Source organism: Delphinus delphis, chromosome 20 (assembly GCF_949987515.2).
Source record: "Delphinus delphis chromosome 20, mDelDel1.2, whole genome shotgun sequence".
Classification (NCBI taxonomy): Eukaryota; Metazoa; Chordata; class Mammalia; order Artiodactyla; family Delphinidae; genus Delphinus; species Delphinus delphis.
Window position 1 is genome coordinate 38398616 of NC_082702.1, and position 19435 is coordinate 38418050.

The 19435-nt window shown below is 43.3% G+C and overlaps 1 protein-coding gene across 8 annotated transcripts in view; it reads right to left on the minus strand.

The window, feature by feature from the left end:
- CDH11 (cadherin 11) overlaps window positions 1–19435 on the minus strand; it is a 146634-nt gene that overhangs the window by 92079 nt on the left and 35120 nt on the right. The window contains exon 1 of one of the 8 annotated variants that reach the window (XM_060000323.1): window positions 10757–10946. The exons of the other annotated variants lie outside the window; for them this stretch is intronic. The gene's annotated coding sequence lies outside the window, so the exon portion shown is untranslated. Of the gene's footprint in view, window positions 1–10756; window positions 10947–19435 lie in introns of those variants that run through there. 8 annotated transcript variants of the gene reach the window in all.

A 19435-nucleotide genomic window follows, 5' to 3' on the forward strand; every position in this document is an offset into this window, starting at 1 on the left:
TGCCCGCACTGGACGACAGAGCTTACGCATTTCTCGCTCGTCTGTCCTGGCCTCACCTCCTGCCCAGGTGAGCCCGGCAGGCTAAGCACCTCTGCTCCTCCCTGCACGTACTGTTCCCTCAGCTGAATTCCCCTCCCCTTCACGGTTGGTATAATGGTGGTGGGACTCTACGCTGCTCCCTGTGCTGGACTCGGAGGGCTTCCGGATTCCGTCAGAACTCCGTATTACGTCTTGATTTCTCCCACGGGTAGAGGTCCTTGTTATTATGGCTGTCTGCCCCTTCCAACATTGCATCCAAGGAAGCTTTGAGCTCCCTGAAGACAGAAATCACATCTTATAGTCATTTTTGTCTGGCCTGGGTCAACCTGCTAGCCCTCTAAAGGGCTTGGCCTATTGGAGAAATAGAGAAATGGTAGAGGTGAAACAGAGAACCACCATAAAACTATTTTTAAAATTCTGAAACACTGAAAATCTATTGCCTTTTTATCTACTTGATGTCAAATGACAGATAAAATTCGTAATTTTTTCAAAGGACTATAATAATATACTCACTTGGCCCATATTATTTAGCCTTGATAAAAGTAATATGGAGCTGTCCACTTTGTTTTTTAAAATAGTTAAGATCGGTAAAATGGACTATCATTTTGTAAGCAACCGGCTATTAACAAGACTGGGTAACCAACAGGTACTTCCTGAGTGACTGACAGTAAATCCATGTGTTTGTACATGTACTGAGTTTGAAAAAGTGTGATCGATATTTCCCAAATACCTCTGATGCCAAGTGAAGCATTTAATCACCTTTGAGGACTTAAGGGCATGATCATAGTCACGTACATGTGATGCTAACTCTTTCAGCTCTTCAACACCCCCAGGAGCTGCGTGTCATGTAGACACAACTTAATCCAAACAGGTGAGATGATTTCTAACATTTACTGAGAGTTTGCAATGTGCCAGGTCCTGGGCTAAGTCCTTTCCTATAATATATAATTTAATCCTATAACAATCTGATACATCAGGTACTATGATTATATTTCATAACTAGGAAATTGAGGCACAGAAATGTTGAATAAAGTGGCCCTCATTCACAAAGCCACTAAACGGCGAAGTCAGGACACAGGCAGTTTGAACCTATAGCAATTCATCCAACAGCTACACTCAACTATTTTCTCCAGACATAAATTAGGGCACTAATTTAGGGAAATAGTCCAATGATTTAAAAAAAAAAAAGATCAATGAATGCATCACTTTACCAGGCCAGAGAGAGACAGAGAGAGAGAGGGAGAGAGGAAGAGAGGAAGAGAGAGAGAAGGAGAGAGAGAGAGAGAGAGAGAGAGCAAACATTGATGAATCACCACCCCCAAATGAAATGATAACAGCAAAGCCCTCTGACTATGGCCCAAGGCCTGAAACAGTATCTCTAATGTTTCATCAAATCTGAGCAACTTCCATACAACCAAGAAAGCCACTTATTTGCAACTCCTCATATTCACAAAGTCAGGGAAGTATTTACACACACACACACACACATGCACGCATGCACACACACACTGCAGACTTTCTGCTATGTGCTAGAAATAGTCACGGCCTCCTACTATCTTCTCATAGTAAAAAGAGTAAGCTGCACTGGCTATAGCAGTGAGACTGATTTATGATATAATAGGAGAGGGTTCTCTCTGAGGCCATTACACTCAGAAAGCAACAGGCTTCTCAAAATTAAGCGGGACTGTCCTTTTGCAACATGAAATTAAATTAAGAAGAAGAAAATGTCATTTTGTTATTTCTGTCTTCTTAGACACTTACTCTGAAGACACAAGCTGTACAAATTCAAATTGTCTACAAGCTCCACAAGGGCAAGAAGCATGAATGTTTTCTTGCTGGCTGTAAATCGGGTGGAGAGAGGCACAAACTAATGCTCCCGAATAGCTTCTGAACACATGACCCCCTGTGAGTCCCTAATACCAAAGTCCCACCTGCGTACAGGTGCCAATGAAGGCCCACACTAGGTGGTGACTTGAAATTTTCTTCAACAACAAATACGAATTTGGCCATAGAGAGGCTGATGCGAGCCAGCAAGCGAGTCTAGCAGGCGCTCTGCATCCTTATCACACCTCATTAAGTACACTGGATTCATTCAGGTTCAGCAGGGGAAGTGGGCCATTAAAATGTTTCAGCTATAGTTTGCTGCATTTTATTGGTGGAATAGTATTCTCTACTTGTGTGCACCAATTTTGACATTCTTAAAGATCTTGGGAAAAATCACATGCCAATGTCAAGAATCTAATGTCCTCGTAGGAAGCTTTATCTAGGCTGTTCCCCCTGGACTCTCCTCCCAGGCAGATGTACACACACACACACACACACACACATGCACACACACCATCATCCCTTTCTTTCTTTTCATCTTTTTAAAAATTTTTCAAATGATTACAAGTGAAGTCCATTTTTACCAATTTCAATGATAAGAACGGAAAATGAAGAGAAAAATGGCGTTGTCCACAGTTGTGAGTTGGGTCATCTTATTAGACTGGGTTTGGATCATTAGTGTGGAAGTGGCAGGCAAATGGTCCTATCTGTACTCAAATCAGAGGCTCCGTGAGGTCCTCCGCTGCAATACCCACTTATTAAATCTCTGTCTTAAGGCTTCAGCCAAGAAAACCAGGCTGAACTTTGAAACAGGTTTTCAGAATTCAGCCTGGGCTGGATATCTGGCTTTGATATCTGTAGCTGTGTGAAACTGTAAGTGTGTAAGTTACACACACACACTATTAACATGTTGATCACTTATTTCTTAAAATATTTAAACCACATTCCTTATCCAGCAACTTATACAAAATTTTGACCCTGGGGTCTGGGCTGAACCTGATGGTTAGTAAGGTCCTTTCCTATTCTGAGTCTACAAAATTCTGTAATTGAAAAAGCCAGTTCCCCAGCTAAAAGCAGCCCAGCTCCTCAGCAGAGTTCTGACCACAGTTGGGAAAATAGTGAGCTGGATCTCTGGGATCTTTCCCTCTCTAATAGTCATTAGGAGTTTGTGTTTCCATGGGGCAAAGCTGGTATCACGATGAAGCCATCTTTAAGAGGACACTGCATGTGCAGGGGATCATGAGGGCAAGCACAGTCTTCCTTTAGCTCTTGGGGAGACGTGTAAACACAGCCAGGTTTCACGGTCCCGGACAAGATGGTCTGGTCACCTTGCAGAAAGCCAGATGACCCTGTCCAGGAGCCAGACCAAGTGGGCCTGTCACCAGCAAGCAGGAAGAGAGCAGGGGGCCACACTGTGGATTAGACAGACCGTGGCAGGAAGCGCAGCCTCTGCTGGGGTGTGAACTCAGAGTCCTGCCTGTTCCCAATACGGGGCTTGACTCCTCACCGGCTGCATGACTTAGGACTGTTTCCTTACCTGTAACACGGGCGCTACAATACCCCACAGAGCCCCTGGTGGTGAGGACAAATGAGATAATACACGTAAAGTATACTACTGTTTCTGGCACAAATTAGTTGTTCACTAAATATTCGTCAACATCATCATGATCAAAAATTTATCACTTTTCTGTTATACAGACTCTATATAAAGACATACAAAAAATAGTGCAATGCCTGACACCATAGGGGCCCAACAAACTACTATTATTATTATTATTATTGGCATTAAATGACAATGAATCAGGAAGCAGAGAAGTACCTTTTCAATTACCTTTCAATCCTGATCTCAGCAAAGGGAATGTCTCCATTTGCAGTGATTCCTGAGCAAATCTCTCTTTTAACAGAAAAGGCAGTCTCAGGCTCAGAGCAGAGTCAACTGTATTATAGTTTCCTTTTAATTTTACCTATTTGGGGGTTACCTTCTCTTTATGATAAGAGGTACTAGTTTGCCATCAATGATAATGATACAATTTTCTTTAAAAATACTTAAGGGAAGCAGAATGAGTCAAAAGAACATATTAAGTAAATAACGGTGTGGGTGGTACCCAGATATTGTGAAGACAAACATGAATGACTGAAGGAGGGGACGCTGATCCGTCACGCTGCAATTATTTTCTGGAAGGAGAGACTGAGGCCCCGAGTGGCCAGTGGGTGATGAGCAGGGCCCACAGAGACCCTGCCCCAGACATCCCACAGTTTCTCTGCAGGATCCTCATCAATACCCCGTGTCAGATCATGTGTGAGGGGAATGACCTTGGTTCTCTTCCAAGGGCAGAGACAGAATGACAGGAAGAGACAAACGTCAGTCCCCACCTGGTGGTGGAGGTGAGAGCAGAGTCTAGAAATCTCCAGGAACCTAGGTCTTCCTGGAGAAGAAACTAGGTTGAAAACTCACTGGGCACAGAACCCACCCTGCCTCTCTCTACAATTCACGTCATGCATTTTACGCACATCCCATTTTATTTACGCGCATGCATTTGTGCACATCCCATGCACATCCCATTTCATTCCAAAGGGAATTTAAGGCTGCCTGCAAAGATGCATGTAGCACAGAAAACATATAGTGCTGCTTTACATAACAAAAGTGAGAAAAGGAGAGATGACAGCATCAAATAATTTGAGCCAAGGTTCACAGGCAGAGCTCTGGCTAAGAAGTCATACACTTGCCAGGGCTGCGTCACACAAAGGGACAGGAAAACACGATCAGGTGCAAGACCACGTGCCCACGAAGGGAGAACTGGTCCTCAGTTAGATCACAGCCATTCCAGATACTGATGCCAGACAGTTATTTATCCCATTGGTTCTCACATAGATGACCCTGCCTTAGGCAACGAGCAATATCCTGAGAGTAAACGTAATGGAACTAGAATTATTTGGCAGTGCCGGCACATGGAGGACACTCAGAGTCTCTAGCAGGCAAGGGAAGGAAGGGGAGGATGCAGGCAGCATCTTTCTCCCAGGAGGACTTGAGAGCCAGTCCATCCTCCACACGCTGCTACATGCTCCCTCTACACCATGAGTCTGCTTGTGCCACTCCTGATTTCAAAGCATCGAATGTCTCCTTGGGTTGGCCTCTTCTGTTTTTAACAACAAGCAAGGCGGCTTTGTTCTAGGTTCTGTGCTTACAGGGATCGTCACATTAATTTGAAAATGGAGAAACATAAGACAGAGAGGCTGAGTTAATGTACCCCAGTCTCCCAGCTTATAAGGCTTCAAACCCAGGCAATCTGACTGCAGGACTTCCATACTCACCTCACCCTGACCCCCAGGGAAGGCCCTTCATGAGCGAGCTCAGCCGGCCTTCAGCCTCACCTAGGGCAGCTCCTTCCAGGAACTGATCTTTTTTTGCTCAACTTACCATATATGATCTCACTCTTCCCTACCACTGCTCCCGCTTTTGCCTTACACAGAATGCATTTTCATCTTTATAAACTTCTTGTCCTCCAAGGCCCTAACAAAATGATTACCTTCTGATAATTCACCTTCCTTTCCCAACTTTACACACACAGCTCATCACAGCATCATCCCTACCAACCATTCAACCTGTCCATCAATGTTTCTTGAGTATCTGCTATGTGCCAGATCCTACTCAGGACCCGAGAGTACAAACAGCACAGCCGCTATTTCTGCAGAGTTAGGATGTGAACAGAAAAATAAACAGCAAACCGTAGTGACGAATGACACAGAACATTTAAGATGGTTTGAATCTTAGGATCCCTTTAAATCATCTGTGATGCTCAATCAATATCTGATGGAATGAGAGGCAATACCTACTGCTTATAATCTTTATCAACCATTTTGGCCTTAAGTCCTAGGATACCTCATTGTTTTAGGGAATAATTAGATTTGTCTGCCACCCCCAATCCCTGTGAGCTTATGAAGAGCGGAAGCTCTGTTGTCTGCAGTAATTTTAGCTCCTATAGCACCCACTGCATGATTATCTGCATTTGCTACAAATCTTAAACACAGAGACGCAGACTTGAAGTTTGAGGGACATCACAAATCACGGGATGTAAGGGCAAAATGGAAACTCGGTGGTGATCTAATCCAGTGATTCTATTAATCGTGTTTAGCAGAGACTGGGTAATTCCCAGATACCCCAAAGGCTACTGCAGGCTATGGTGGGTGAGGGCAGTATGGGTGGAGGGTTCTGGGATCCCCACAGCTTCCTCCTTTCTTCTATTTAATTCACACAGGCTCTGGTTTGTCCATTTTATACATAGCAGGGTTGGGAGTAAGATTTTGTTCACAAACATCTGCATGAAATTCACAGAATCAAGAGGGGAAAAATAGAAATAATGAATCCAGGAGTTAAATGACTCCTTGGAATTTTTACAGAACCTCATGCTGAGTGGATGTGCATGTTTAGATAGGGACAGATGTACACAACAACAGACAGATGACTAGACAGAGAGAACACATACGTGAACAGGTGACATATTACATAGGAAGTGGGGGTGGGCACAAGGGATTGGAAAGAGGAGGGTATTACAACAGTAATGGGATGTACACTGAAGGGAGAGAGAGGTCTTCCTAGCCCCACTGTTCCCTTACTAGAACACTGCCTTCTCCACAGCTCTCACCATTCATTCATTTATTCTTTCCTTCACTGATTCAATAATTACATACTGAGTAGTTACATACAATAATTACATACTGAGTAGTTCTATGTGCCAGTTTCTTTGCAGAGATAAACACATAGAATTGGGGGGCCAAGTTAAGGTGAGACAGAAAGGTAGGGGGAGGGAAGGAGGATGGAAGGAGGATGGATCTGATAGCTGCAAGGTGAGCGGGGGTCCTGACATTCCCTGCCTTCCATCTCATGCCCGACACACGTGGACAAATGGCTTATCCAAAGCAAGCGCAGAGTGACAGAGGAGGCAGGCGGGTGAGAAGAATGAAGAGAGCTCCCAAAATAAGACACGACGAAAGGAAAGGAGAGGAGAGATGACAGCATGCTTGGATCTATTTAGACTGTCTATTTTTAGTGGCCTAAGGAAGATCCTCTCCAGTGACCTTGCCGAATTACGACACAAACAGAATTAATGACAGCTCTCCCAACCTTCTCTTCCAAGTCAGCTCGTCACCAGATCACTTCTGCAGCCACATCCCCTAAAACCCCATAACGTCCTTTAAGGACTAATCCTCACAGGCTTTTGACCTGAACGTGAGCAGATGGATTTACTTCAGCTGTTTTCTGCCTTTCTGATTGTTTTTCCTGAAGAAGTTTAAAGACCAGGTCAGCTTTCCTAAGTACTCAGCTTTCAATGTTTATTGCTGTGGTGGTTTTGCCTGTCAGTTAAATGCTACCCATCTTCAGAAATGAGGAAAATGCTCCTGGCAATCAGGAAAGATGCTTGCTTTTAAAGGCATCTTAACTATCTGAATTATTAAAACTAGAAAAAGGACCAAAACAATTCTGGTATTGACCAATTCTAGGCTTCTCTATGCATGTTTCAAGTGTCCTTTTTTTTTTCTTTAAGGAAACAGAGCATTTGAGCTTTAACAAGCTGATGGATATGGAATAACTGACTTGAAGTACAGGACCTTCTAGGTATTGCAAATCTTTTCTAATCCCGTTTTATTTCACCCAGATTCCCAATAAGAATTAAATCTTTCTATTCACATAAAGCCAAAATTGCCTTCTTGTAATAGAACAATTTTTAAGTAAGACACAGTATACACCCTGCATGAAATAGCAGTCCTTCCCCAAAGCTGAAATTATGTGAATTGTAAAGCAATGTGGAAGAACATGTTGGGATATTTCAATGTGGTTCATTATGAAACACAGTCTTTACTCCAATTATGATGATGTAAAAATATTCCTGACTAAGTTGAGTACTGGAAGGGAGGAGAAAAATAAGGACAATTTATGAGTCAGAGTGAATGAACCATGAGTGTTTTTTTTTTTCCTCTCCTCCTCATTTCTTTATAATTTAAAAAAATATTATCTGTCCTAGACATAAATTTGTAATTTTATAGTCTCATCATGCAACTCGAAGTGTCTCTCTCGCAAGGAAGGTATGTGAGCTGGCCACACCCAAAGTGAACTAGTGGTCTAATAACTGAGATCCCTCTATCAATTTCCGGTACAGCCAAAGAAAACCCCAAAAAACAAAAAACAAAAAAAAACCCTATTCTGTCAAGAGGTACCAAAAGAACCAGCCAGTTTATTCCAAAATAGAAACAGGAAAATAGTTTACGATACTAAATGACTGAATCATCGAAGTGTCAAATTAAATAAGGATACCATCAATTTGATTCTAAAGTACCCTGTGGTATGGAAGAATCCAAGAAGGGAGGTCAGCAACTACCAAAAAGATAGCACGAGAGGATTATCCCTGGAGGCCCCCCTTCATTTCATCCAGTTCATTCATCCAACACACACCTGCTGACCTCCTACGGTGGACGTGGGAATGTGCTGGAGACTGGGGACAAAGGGGTGGACAAAATTAGACCTTGCACTTAGTGAGCTTGCATCATCATCTAATTTTGGCTGCTCTAACCTCACGCCTGGATAGAAGTACCCAGAAGATATCTTGAGATGTGCCACGTAGCTCAGAATAAATTAGCCAGTAACAAGGAAATGTGCTGTGATCAACACAACTGGCCTGCACGTCAGGGGTGCTGAGTTCAAGCTCAGATGCTGACACTGTGACCACGGGCAAGCCTCTTTGCTACTCAGTTTCCCCATCTAAGCAATCAGGAGGTGAGTAAGTTGAATGTCTTAGGAAACTTGAAGCTCCATTTATTCTATGAGGCAACAGACTCATTTGTTGAACAGACTCATTCAGAGACTTCAAACTAAACTATAAACAGAGACTTCAATCATGTATTATATATTTGAAAGTTGCGAAGAGAGTAGATCTTAAAAGTTCTCATCACAAGAACAAAAATTTGTAACTGTGAGGTGATTGATGTTAATTAAGTGTGGTAATCATTTTGCAGTGTATACTTATATCAAATTATTATATTGTACACCTTGGACTAGTACAATGTTATATGTCAATTATATCTCAGTAAAACTGAGGGGAAAATCCTAAACTAGAAGCAGTAGAACATGGAGAAAACATAGGGCACTCTCCTGCCCACAAAAGCAAACGCCTACCCAGTAGAAAAGAAAAGGAAGGAATTCAGGGAGTTGGTGACTGAAATATCCATGGGAAAGCTTTAGAGTATTATAATCCTGAGTTCAAATCCTCTGCCTTGTAATTAAATGGGTGACCTGGAGCGAATGACTCAACTCTGTAACTCTTGTCAGTTTCCTCACGTGAAAAGTGGTGTGTCTCTAATGCCTAACTCACCGGGTCGCTCTGAGCAGGTAAAGAGGTGATACACTCGAGGCACTCGGCACCACTCCAAACACACAAAGGGCGCTCAGTAAATTTTACCCAAATTAAAATGATGAGTTAACAGGAATATTATATTTTGGAAACTCCCACTAAGACTCCCGCTAATCTTGTTCAATTTTCTATCCCCAGCACCTGGCATAGGTCAGCCATATAGAAGGTGCTTGGTAAATAAATAAATGTTAACTCTGATTAACTCATACTGATTGGAAACTCTGATTGACAATTATGTATATATGATTAATTAAAAATGAGAACACAGATTGGTTGTTACTTTATAAATGCAGTTTGTTAGGGGGAAAGTATCTTTCAAAATGCATGATAAAATGGTGTTGAAAAGGTCAGACACCGGGATACACCGACAAAACCAACATCCCATGTGGCTTCTGAGATCAGCAGAGGCAGAAGCCAAAAGGCATGAGTCAGGGACCAGTTGGAAGCATGTGCTGTCCCAGTAACTGTCCCGAATGAGCTCTTCATTCACCGAACAAACAGTTCAAAAGGTCCTTTGAGTAACTCCATGGTGCCCTTTGGCAGAAGAGAGGCAAACAGAGCTGACACCAAGAGCAGAAAATGTGAGCACCCGGGCTTGAGAGAAAGTGCTCCAAGTAGAAAATGAAAGGGGGTGGACGCAGGGAAAACAGCGGGCCCTTTAACTAGTCTGCGATACAAAGCAACGGGACTGCTGTCCAAAAGCAAAATCCCAACATAGCAATGGAAAACGCCAGCCTTCATTCAGGCAGCTGCACAGCACGCACACGCACCCGCACACCTGGATGTACGTGCATCCACACACATGAATACATGTATGTATGCACATGCAGAAATACACACCCCAAGGAGGTAGAAATGACTCTAAAATAAGAGTCCACTTTGAACCACAGTGAACCAGCCGTTATGATCCATTTATTATGATGAGTAAAGAGGAACGTGGTGGCTCCCTGTAAGTAGGTCAGGCACCAATTGGTAGTCAGCTCCACAGACCCAGGAAGATTTAATGAGGAGGAGACCAGACAAAGACAGAGATGGAAAGAATGCCCCAAGTGCATGTCCCCAGGCACCACAATCTGGCAACGGGGCCCAGCCCACGTCAGTTCTCTCACAGCTGGGCCAAAACAAACTTTTGGAAACTCCTAACATAGGATCAACAGTCCAGGCTGAGACTTGAGCCTTGACTTTGGCAGCAGCAACGCCCAAGCCAGAATTAAAAACAAACCCTGAATCGTATGGAGGTCAGGACATGAGTAGCAGGTATAGAAACAGTGCACAGCACACAGAGAGGTACGGAGGGGACAGCTGCAACAGCGTGGGCAAGGCATACATAAAACGGCACTGAGCTTGTGTCCACAAAAGCCAGTTCCCTTTGCTGGGATCTCTGTGCCACTATTCCTGTCCCTCATCCAGGCCGGCCAGCGTCGCTGGCATCTTCCCCCCCGGGCTGGCAGATGGAGAGGCCAGGCGCATTAAATCCAGTGCCTACTCACTCCACCACCACGAAGGTCACCGAGCTGCAGCTGGCCACCTAGAGTCTTCCTTGAGAGGCAGGATCCGGTGGTGGCAATGCCATCTCCAAGGCACCTTTCCTCCTCGATCTTAGGACACCTCCTGTGGGGACACCGAAGTCTGCAGGGCCATGAGAGGGTGCAGCCCAGCTTTGTACTGGACAGCCCAGAGAGACAGCCTCCCAGGACAGCCAGAGAGGCGGCCCCGATCCCTGGCATTGCTGGCAGCCCTGAGAATGAGCCACTGTGGCGAGACACACACCCACTGCTAATGAGTTCCACACAGACACCAGCCGGAGAGGCAAGAGCAGGGGCTGCAGCAGAAGCAAAGACGGGGCGGGGCAGGGCCACATGGGGCCCACTTGGGCTCATAGGTGCTGCTGGCATAGCAAGGAGGACCCTGAAATATTTGTCTTCCCTCCAACTAAAAAGCATCTTCTCCCCAACCCACTCCTGGCTTAATTAAAAAGAAAATGGCAGCCAAAATTTTATGGACATTTTTAAAAGGCAACTACTATCGTCTATTACTCTCATTTCATTGTTTTATTAAAGAGCATTTTAACATAAACAAATGTAAAAAGGGACATTTTCAAAATAAAGACACTTGGCAACCTAATACTTGCACACTGAAGGAATAAAAGCGTGCATAAATTTGCTTTATAACTTTGGATACCATATAAATTCATTTTTCACATTTTATTTGTAGATTTGTAAAGCAGTAAAGAGAGCAGTCTCTGGAGCGAGTTGCCTGGATCTGAATTTGTCCTCCTGTAGTTACTACGAACTGGACAACCTCAGACAAGCTACCTAACTTCTGTATCCCTCCATCTCCTCATATCTAAAGTGGAGATAAAAACGGTACCTCCCTCATAGGGCTCTTGTAAAAATGAAGTAAGTTCATTCATGTAACGCACTTAGCATACAGCAAGGCCTCGATAAACGTTACCTACTTACTGTGATCATTATCATCGTCATTAGTATGATCTATGTTCGGCAGTCGAACTGAACTTGGAACTCAAATGTTCAGGTTATAATGGTACATTCTTTGTCTATAATTACAGTTATGGAAAATCCAATAATATAGAGGTATGCAGACCAAAATAGAAACAACTCAATGCAATTTCTCTTGCTGAAAACTCAGACTATCTAGAGAAAACAAGAAATCAAAACTCCCAGACCTTCTCTAGCCTTTTCTCCTGCCCTCTCCCCCAAGGATCCAGAAAGGAGAATACTGCAGATGTTCAGCTACCTTTAAAACTTTTAAAAACTATTTTTAAAATATTGCATTAAATAATTGCTCATGTTGATCACTGCATTTTGGGGCACTCAAATTTTAGACCCTGTTGAGTGACTCCCTCACTTCATCCTGGCCCTGGCCTTGGCTGGGAGGTACTGGGCATGTCACCTGGGGACAGTAGTAGAATGTAGTTCTGCTCCAGCAGATGTGGGCGAGGGGGCCGAGGCCCTGCATATCTAATAAGAGCCCAGGTGATGGATATGATGCTGCTGAGGCTTGGGTCACTTGGGAAAGGAAGTAAACACCTGAGCTTCATTTTGGTGTGTCTCTTTGATGTCATGGTCATTTTCAGACAACTTGGAAATTCTTTCATTATTCATGGGAACCTCTGTTGTTAAATCTGCTGCTAAGTCCTTGGACCCAGAGGCAGGGAACATTCGTTGTTTTGTTTTGTTCTAAATCAAACAAATAGAATAAAGCAAATACCCATTGACTTCTGGTGACTGCCCTTTGGGGAGTTCATTTAACTTCCTATTTCCCTTGTTCCTCTGCCTGGCTGTGGAAGCAGGCACAGGAATGTCACAAAGGACAGGATGGGGGTGTGCATCAGTTAGCACTGCAAAAACACCCAGGCTCCGTAGGGAATAAGTTGCTGATGACAGTAATAAAGCAGCACTAGTTCGACATGCCCGAATTAACTCTTTCACTGCCCTTCCGTAAAATTCCAGGGAGGAGCAAGAACACAGGTGCTTTGGACTTAGTAACCTGGGGTCCAGGTGACGGTTCCTTCACATATTAGCTGTGTGACCTCAGGCATGTGACTTAACTGCTCTGAACCTTCTTTTTTTTAAAATTTGGAATGTGATACTAATGGTGTCTACCTTATAGGATTGTTGCTGTGAGATAATTCATATAGATTTATGTACGACGCGTGAAAAATAACATTACTTTTCCTGAAGTCCAAAAAAAGCACCCAAGCAGTTAAACATCAATAAGAAGCTCCCATGGATGTACGCTGTGTGTAATTTTCACCTCTGTTTCCAAGTCCAACCCTGTCTCAGAAGGTGTGTGTTCAAAATAGTATTTTTCTGTGTAAGCCTTTCCTAATTGTTATACAGAATAATGCAAAACTTATTATGGTGATATTAAAGCATCTTCCATCCTTGGGTGGAAGAAATGGTTAATATATTTTTTATTAAAATGCATGTACCTGGAAATATCCTTTCAAAAGGAAGAAAGCACCCCTAAACACACACACACACACACACACACACACACACACACACACACTCACACACAAAGTTTACCGTTCTCCTCCCTCGTATCCCACACCCTGTAGCACAGAGCACTGGGTCCTACACGTGGTGGATCCTGGCAAACACGAGCAGACTGATTTCACAGAAGGAAAAGCTTGTGTGTCTGGTGATCTGCTCATCTCTCCACCATTTGGGGGGTGTATACTGCCAGACTGGCCTGCCAGCCTCACTAGACTAAAAGGATGGAGAAGAGAAGACTGGAAGAAATGGCTGTCAGCCACGCCTTTAATTTTCACCAAGGTCTGGGACAGAATATCAGACAAGCTTGCTTGTCTCTGAATGAGACATAGCAACTCAGGCCAAGGATTATAAGAATCCACATGTGACAGTGGCCACTCAGCAGCACTGTCCAAAAGCCCTTACCCACTCTCCTGTGGGGGGAGGGGCACTCTTCATCAAATCCTACTTATGGGGCCATCTGTGCCCCTGCCCATGTAAACAAGCCCCTTGGCTCTCATTCAAGCATTGTTGCAAATTTCCCTCTTCTGGACACTATTGCTCCAGGCTGTGGGCCACTGCAAAGAACCTTTCTTCCTTCAGGGATTTCTCTGTCTAAACAGGATTTATGATGATCCTTTGGCAAGGATCTTTGAATCACTGGCTTTCACAGTATAGCTAAAAGGGTATTTCAGGAGAATCTACCTCTAACAAGCAATACAGCCCTGCAGATTTATCTCTTTTGATGAAACGGGCACAGCCCGATGCTCCCAGGATACTGTCCCTGGACAAGGTGCTACTGCAAAGCCAGTGTAGACCACATGGCACTGAATGGACCAGCTGTGTCCCAAATAGCTGCGTGACCTTGAGGCAGCTGTTTAACCTCTCTGAACAGGCGGTCTCATCTACAAAATGTACATGATTAGGGGACTGTCATGAAGGTTAAATTGTTGCTGTGAGATAATTCATATATATGTACTTTTGTATGATACACAAACAATAACATTACCTTTCCCAAAGTCCAAAAAAACACCCAAGAAGTTGAACATTAATAAGGAGCTCCATGGATATACACTTGTTTGTAATTTTCCCCTGTTGTAGTCGAGCGCCCGGTTTGTGGTGGGGCTCAGTACACAGTACCTGATATTTTTGGTAAGGGAGGTGTGCCGGGAAAGAAGGGGCATTGACTGACTGCCTAGAGCTCTGCCTTTGAGAAAGGCTATGAGTCCCCGATCCCAGGCAGGATGAGATTAGTACTGCTGTGCCTCCGAGAATTTGCCAACAAGCTGCCTTCCCCCTGGAGGTACAGTACTTGCGTTTCAGCTAGAGGAGCACAAATCCCGCCTCACCACTCCAGCACTTGTTAAGCTCAAATTTCGTTTGCACCAATTCTAGACTATTTTCTTTGATTTATCGTCTACAAACCCCTCTTCCAATTCCTGTATCCTGGCTTGAAAGGCATGGCTGTCTTTGCTTCTTCTCTTCTCTTTTACAGGGTGATGCCGACAGACCGAAAAAGAAAACCCTCCTTCTCTGGGGCTCACTGAGCTGCTTTTCCACCTGGAGAAGCCATCAGTAACCTCCAACAATGGCTCACAGACTGAAAAAACGGAGGATGGGTGGAGAAAAAAAAAAAAAGAGAGAGCAAGAAGAATAGCTCCCTCTGATCCAGCCCATCCTGGGAGAGTGGTATTTCTAATCCTGCAGACACATGGAAAGAGAGCTCTGGCCAACCCCATTTTTTAAGGCGCAACTAAGACTCAAGAGAGTCTAACCAATCTCCAACAGGCATCTAGGGAGAATCAGGAGTATAAGTGGGACCCAGACCTGCCTGACTGCACATTCCATGCACTTTCCATAACACCACGTTATTTCTAAGTGGAAAAAAACATCCCGTAGGCTCTTATTCCTCAGCAAACACTCTATGCAAAGGTCACGAAGAAGTAAAGCCACCGGCAGGTGTAACTTCCATTCCAACATATGAACACCTGAAAATCACTTAATCCCTTTAAATGTCAGTTTTCTTATCTGAGGAAAAAATGGGTATAAGCATCTTTATTGATGATTACACAGGGGTAAAATGAGCTAATGGAGCAAAGAGCCTGGCACGATACAGAAGCTCATTACACGTGTGTACTTCCTTTCTTGGCTCCAGAAGAAAATGTTTTTTTTTTTTACCATAAGGCGCCTGTGGCGGAAAAGTGAAAATTTAATGTAAAGAGGATGATAACAATGAAACTGAAGCTATTGCATAGGCTGATTATACAGGTGGTACTCAAATGCAAAAACACAATGGCAACTGAGAAAAGAAAGGAAAAATAAAATTAGTAAATGCTACATCTCACCCACACAGTATCCTAACAAGCTTCTTGCAGTTAAGACAATGAAGAAAGTGAATTATGAGGTACCTTAAGAGGAAGTGTACAGGTTTTTACAATCAACACCACACGCTTAAAGGAGGAAATCCTTTTAAATTAAATACTAAGTCATTAGACAGCTATAGACCTCAGCAATATCAAGCTTCCCACATATTTGATGGGACAGATAAAACAGCTTTAACATTATGTAGTTCACTCTTCCATTCATCTTCAAGACTTTGCAGCATCTTACCTCTTCCTATCAAGGATAAAGCCTACTCTTCTCAAATATCTTCACTTCAATTTACGTTGGCCAGAAATGCATCTGTACGTTCTCTGTGTGCTTAACACCCACGTCCACATCATTCACAGGTATGGAAACACAGAGACATTTAGTTCAAGTGTTTCTGAAGCAGGAGGTGGCAATTATGTTGATCCTCTGATTTGCGGACTATAATCACTTGCTTGAGAAACCCCCACCCCCAGGAGATGCATTATCACTGAAAGCAAATTATGGTGTCGTCTGTTCATTCTTCTGGAAATCACTTCCATGTCTATCCCTAGATATAGATATATATCCTGACAATATATAAAAGTCAAAGGAATCGCCCCAACACTGAGAGTGAAATCAAGGGAGCTAAATCTGTGATGGTGTTTGTCTACAAGACTTCACAGTTTCTTGCCCTCACTCTGCTGTTTCCATGTGTAGAAAAACAATGCACAGACCCCTGCTATGGAGTAAATATGAATATATTTATTGAGCTCAAAACCTCTGCCTTCTGCTTGAGACATGTGATACATCGGTGTTCCTGGTGGCAGCAGGAACACTTAATATATCAGTGGGGATAGAATACCTTCAGTATTAGCATCAGCAGAAACACTGCAGTTGTCCCTTGGTATCTGAGGGGGACTGGTTCCAGGAACCCCACCTGCGGATACCAAAATCCATGGATGCTCAAGTCCCTTGTATAAAATGGTGCAGATTTTGCATATAATCTACAGACACCCTTCTATATGCTTTAAATCATCTCTAGGTTACTTATAATACCTAATATAATGTAAATGCTATGTAAATAGTTGCTGGCATGCAGCAAATTCAAGCTTTGAATTCTGGAACTTTCTGGAATTGTTTTCCAAGTACTTTTGATCTGCAGTTGTTTGAATCCATGAATGCAGGGGATACAGAGGGCTAACTGTGTTTCATATTATGCTATTACCCTAATAAAGGGATAGAGAGTTCCCAGAGGAAACCATGGACTCTCCCACTGAAGTACAGTTGTAAAAAATCCCCTGTCACACTGGAAGAAAACTAGATTTTCTTCAAGAACTTCCCAGAAACTTTATAGGATGGTGTTATCAGTCTCAAAACGTAAAGAATTCTAATCTAACAGACTTTTTTTTTTTTTCTTTTTTAGTACGCGGGCCCCTCACCACTGTGGCCTCTCCCGTTGCGGAGCACAGGCTCCGGACGCGCAGGCTCAGCGGCCATGGCTCACGGGCCCAGCCGCTCCGCGGCATGTGGGATCTTCTTGGACACGAACCCGTGTCCCCTGCATCGGCAGGCGGACTCCCAACCACTGCGCCACCAGGGAAGACCTCTAACAGACATTTTGATGAACAAGCCATCAAGCATTTATCAGCTGCTGCTTCCTGCTGTACTTTGCACTAGAGATCATGAGGTAGGTAAGCAATCCTGTGGTGGGATGCTAGAATCAGCCACTCAGAGGAAGTTCAGAGCCTCTTAGCTCAGGGGGGGAAACTGAAGGAACAAAGCAAAACTATCAATAATACCACTTGGGGAATCTGTGGCAGAGGCTAAATGAGAAGCCTCTGTGGCAGAAGCCCAGGGCTTCTGACTGCCTAACCACAAGCAAAGTGTTATCTAGCCACTCTTTGTCTCCAAGCTTAAAAACAATTTCAAAATGAACACCCATATGTGTATAAAAGGTGCTATCACCCCATTCCAGCATGCCTGCATTTATTCCTAAACTAGGAGTGGTCTGAGTCATGAGAAGTTACAGAAGTAGCCAGCCTCCTGAATGCTGATAAAGCCTTTCACATGCAGGGGCATGGTGAATTCATTCAGGTAGGCACTGTGACTGAGCATGCTGTGTTTTTGTTTTTGTTTTAAATCTTGAGAAAGATTATATTTCAAAGTTACAGCAATCAAAATAGTATTACTCTATTTTTGAGTAAATTTAAACTTAAACTTACCCTAACTAGTCACTAACCTTTCCTTTCTTAGTTCTGCGTTTTGTTTCTTTTACTTTTTTTTCTTTTTTAACATCTTTATTGGAGTATAAGCATGCTCTGTTTACTAGGTGCTGGGGATACAATGGCATGTACGGTAGGTCTCTTCACTGTCTGTATGAAGTCTACAATCTAATTAGTGATCACTAATAGATAACCAGGAGGAAGGAACAGCTGCTATGGGAAGAGTTGCTCAGGAATAGCCTCTCCAACAGATTTATTGAAGGCTGGGAAGCCTTGAAGGACAGGGAAGAGTTAACGATGGGGAAAAAACAGTATTTTTAAGTATGGTAATTCTTTTCCTACCGTGGTTTTCTTTGAATTTTATCATAGAGAAAACACTGATTTTTTTACCCCCTCCCCAAGATGTTTTCTGAAAAGCATTTGTACCTATATTTATATGTATGCTTTTGCTTTGATTTGTGTTATGAAATTTATCTTACTCTGTGTGTGTGTGTGTGTGTGTGTGCGTGTGTGTGTGTCTTTCCCAATCAGCATTCAGCTGTGAGTCTTCCAGACTCTGTGGTTAGGTTTTGATGCTTAAACTCCTTAGCATGGCCTGAAAATGGAAACCCTTTTACAGCCTGGCATCTCTTACCTTTCTTGATTCAGCTGAGCCCTGTGCCTTGCAAAGTGCATGGTCCAGTCACACCAGATCAATTTCATCCCTTCAACATGCCAGGTATGTTTATGCTTCTGTCATTTGCACAACACATGCTCCTGGAGGTCCCAAAATGAACTTCTTTCCCTTTCCCACAGGGTAAATTATGTCTCAGTCTTTAAAATCCGTCTTTTCCCTAGCTTTCTCTGCCTGACTCATCAGGTGGAATTAACGGATCAATCTCCTGGAAGCCTTTCTCTCCTTTGTATAATTCTCGACTCACATTGCATTATGATTATCAATTCAGTTCTTAGGTTTTACTTATTGATATTTTTAAATTACCAGATAATGCATACTCAGTGTCAAAATTTTGAGAAATAAAATGTAGAGATGAGAAAATAAACATTTCCTTCCGCTATTTTCCCCTATTTTTATACACAATTGAGGTCTTTCTTCTACTGCACCTGACCTCACCACTGCTAAACATTCTTCAGGAACCCTCTTTATTTATTTATTTTTTATTTTATTTTTTTGCGGTACGCGGGCCTCTCACTGTTGTGGCCTCTCCCGTTGCGGAGCACAGGCTCCGGACGCGCAGGCTTAGAGGCCATGGCTCACGGGCCTAGCCGGTCCGCGGCATGTGGGATCTTCTCGGACCGGGGCACGAACCCGTGTCCCCTGCATCAGCAGGTAGACCCTCAACCACTGCGCCACCAGGGAAGCCCAGGGAACCCTCTTTTAACAGTAGTGTAATTGCCTGTCAGGATGGACAACAGATTATATGACCATTCAACCTCCTACTGTTGGGCTATTCAGTAGTTTTAATTTTTTCTTAATTAAGAAAACTTAATTGTGCATTAATCTCTGTCTATATACCTGTGTATTCTCTTAGGAGGGATGCTTACAAGTAAAACTGCTGGGACAAAAGAGAGGATATTTTAAAGCTCTATGTACATATTGCAG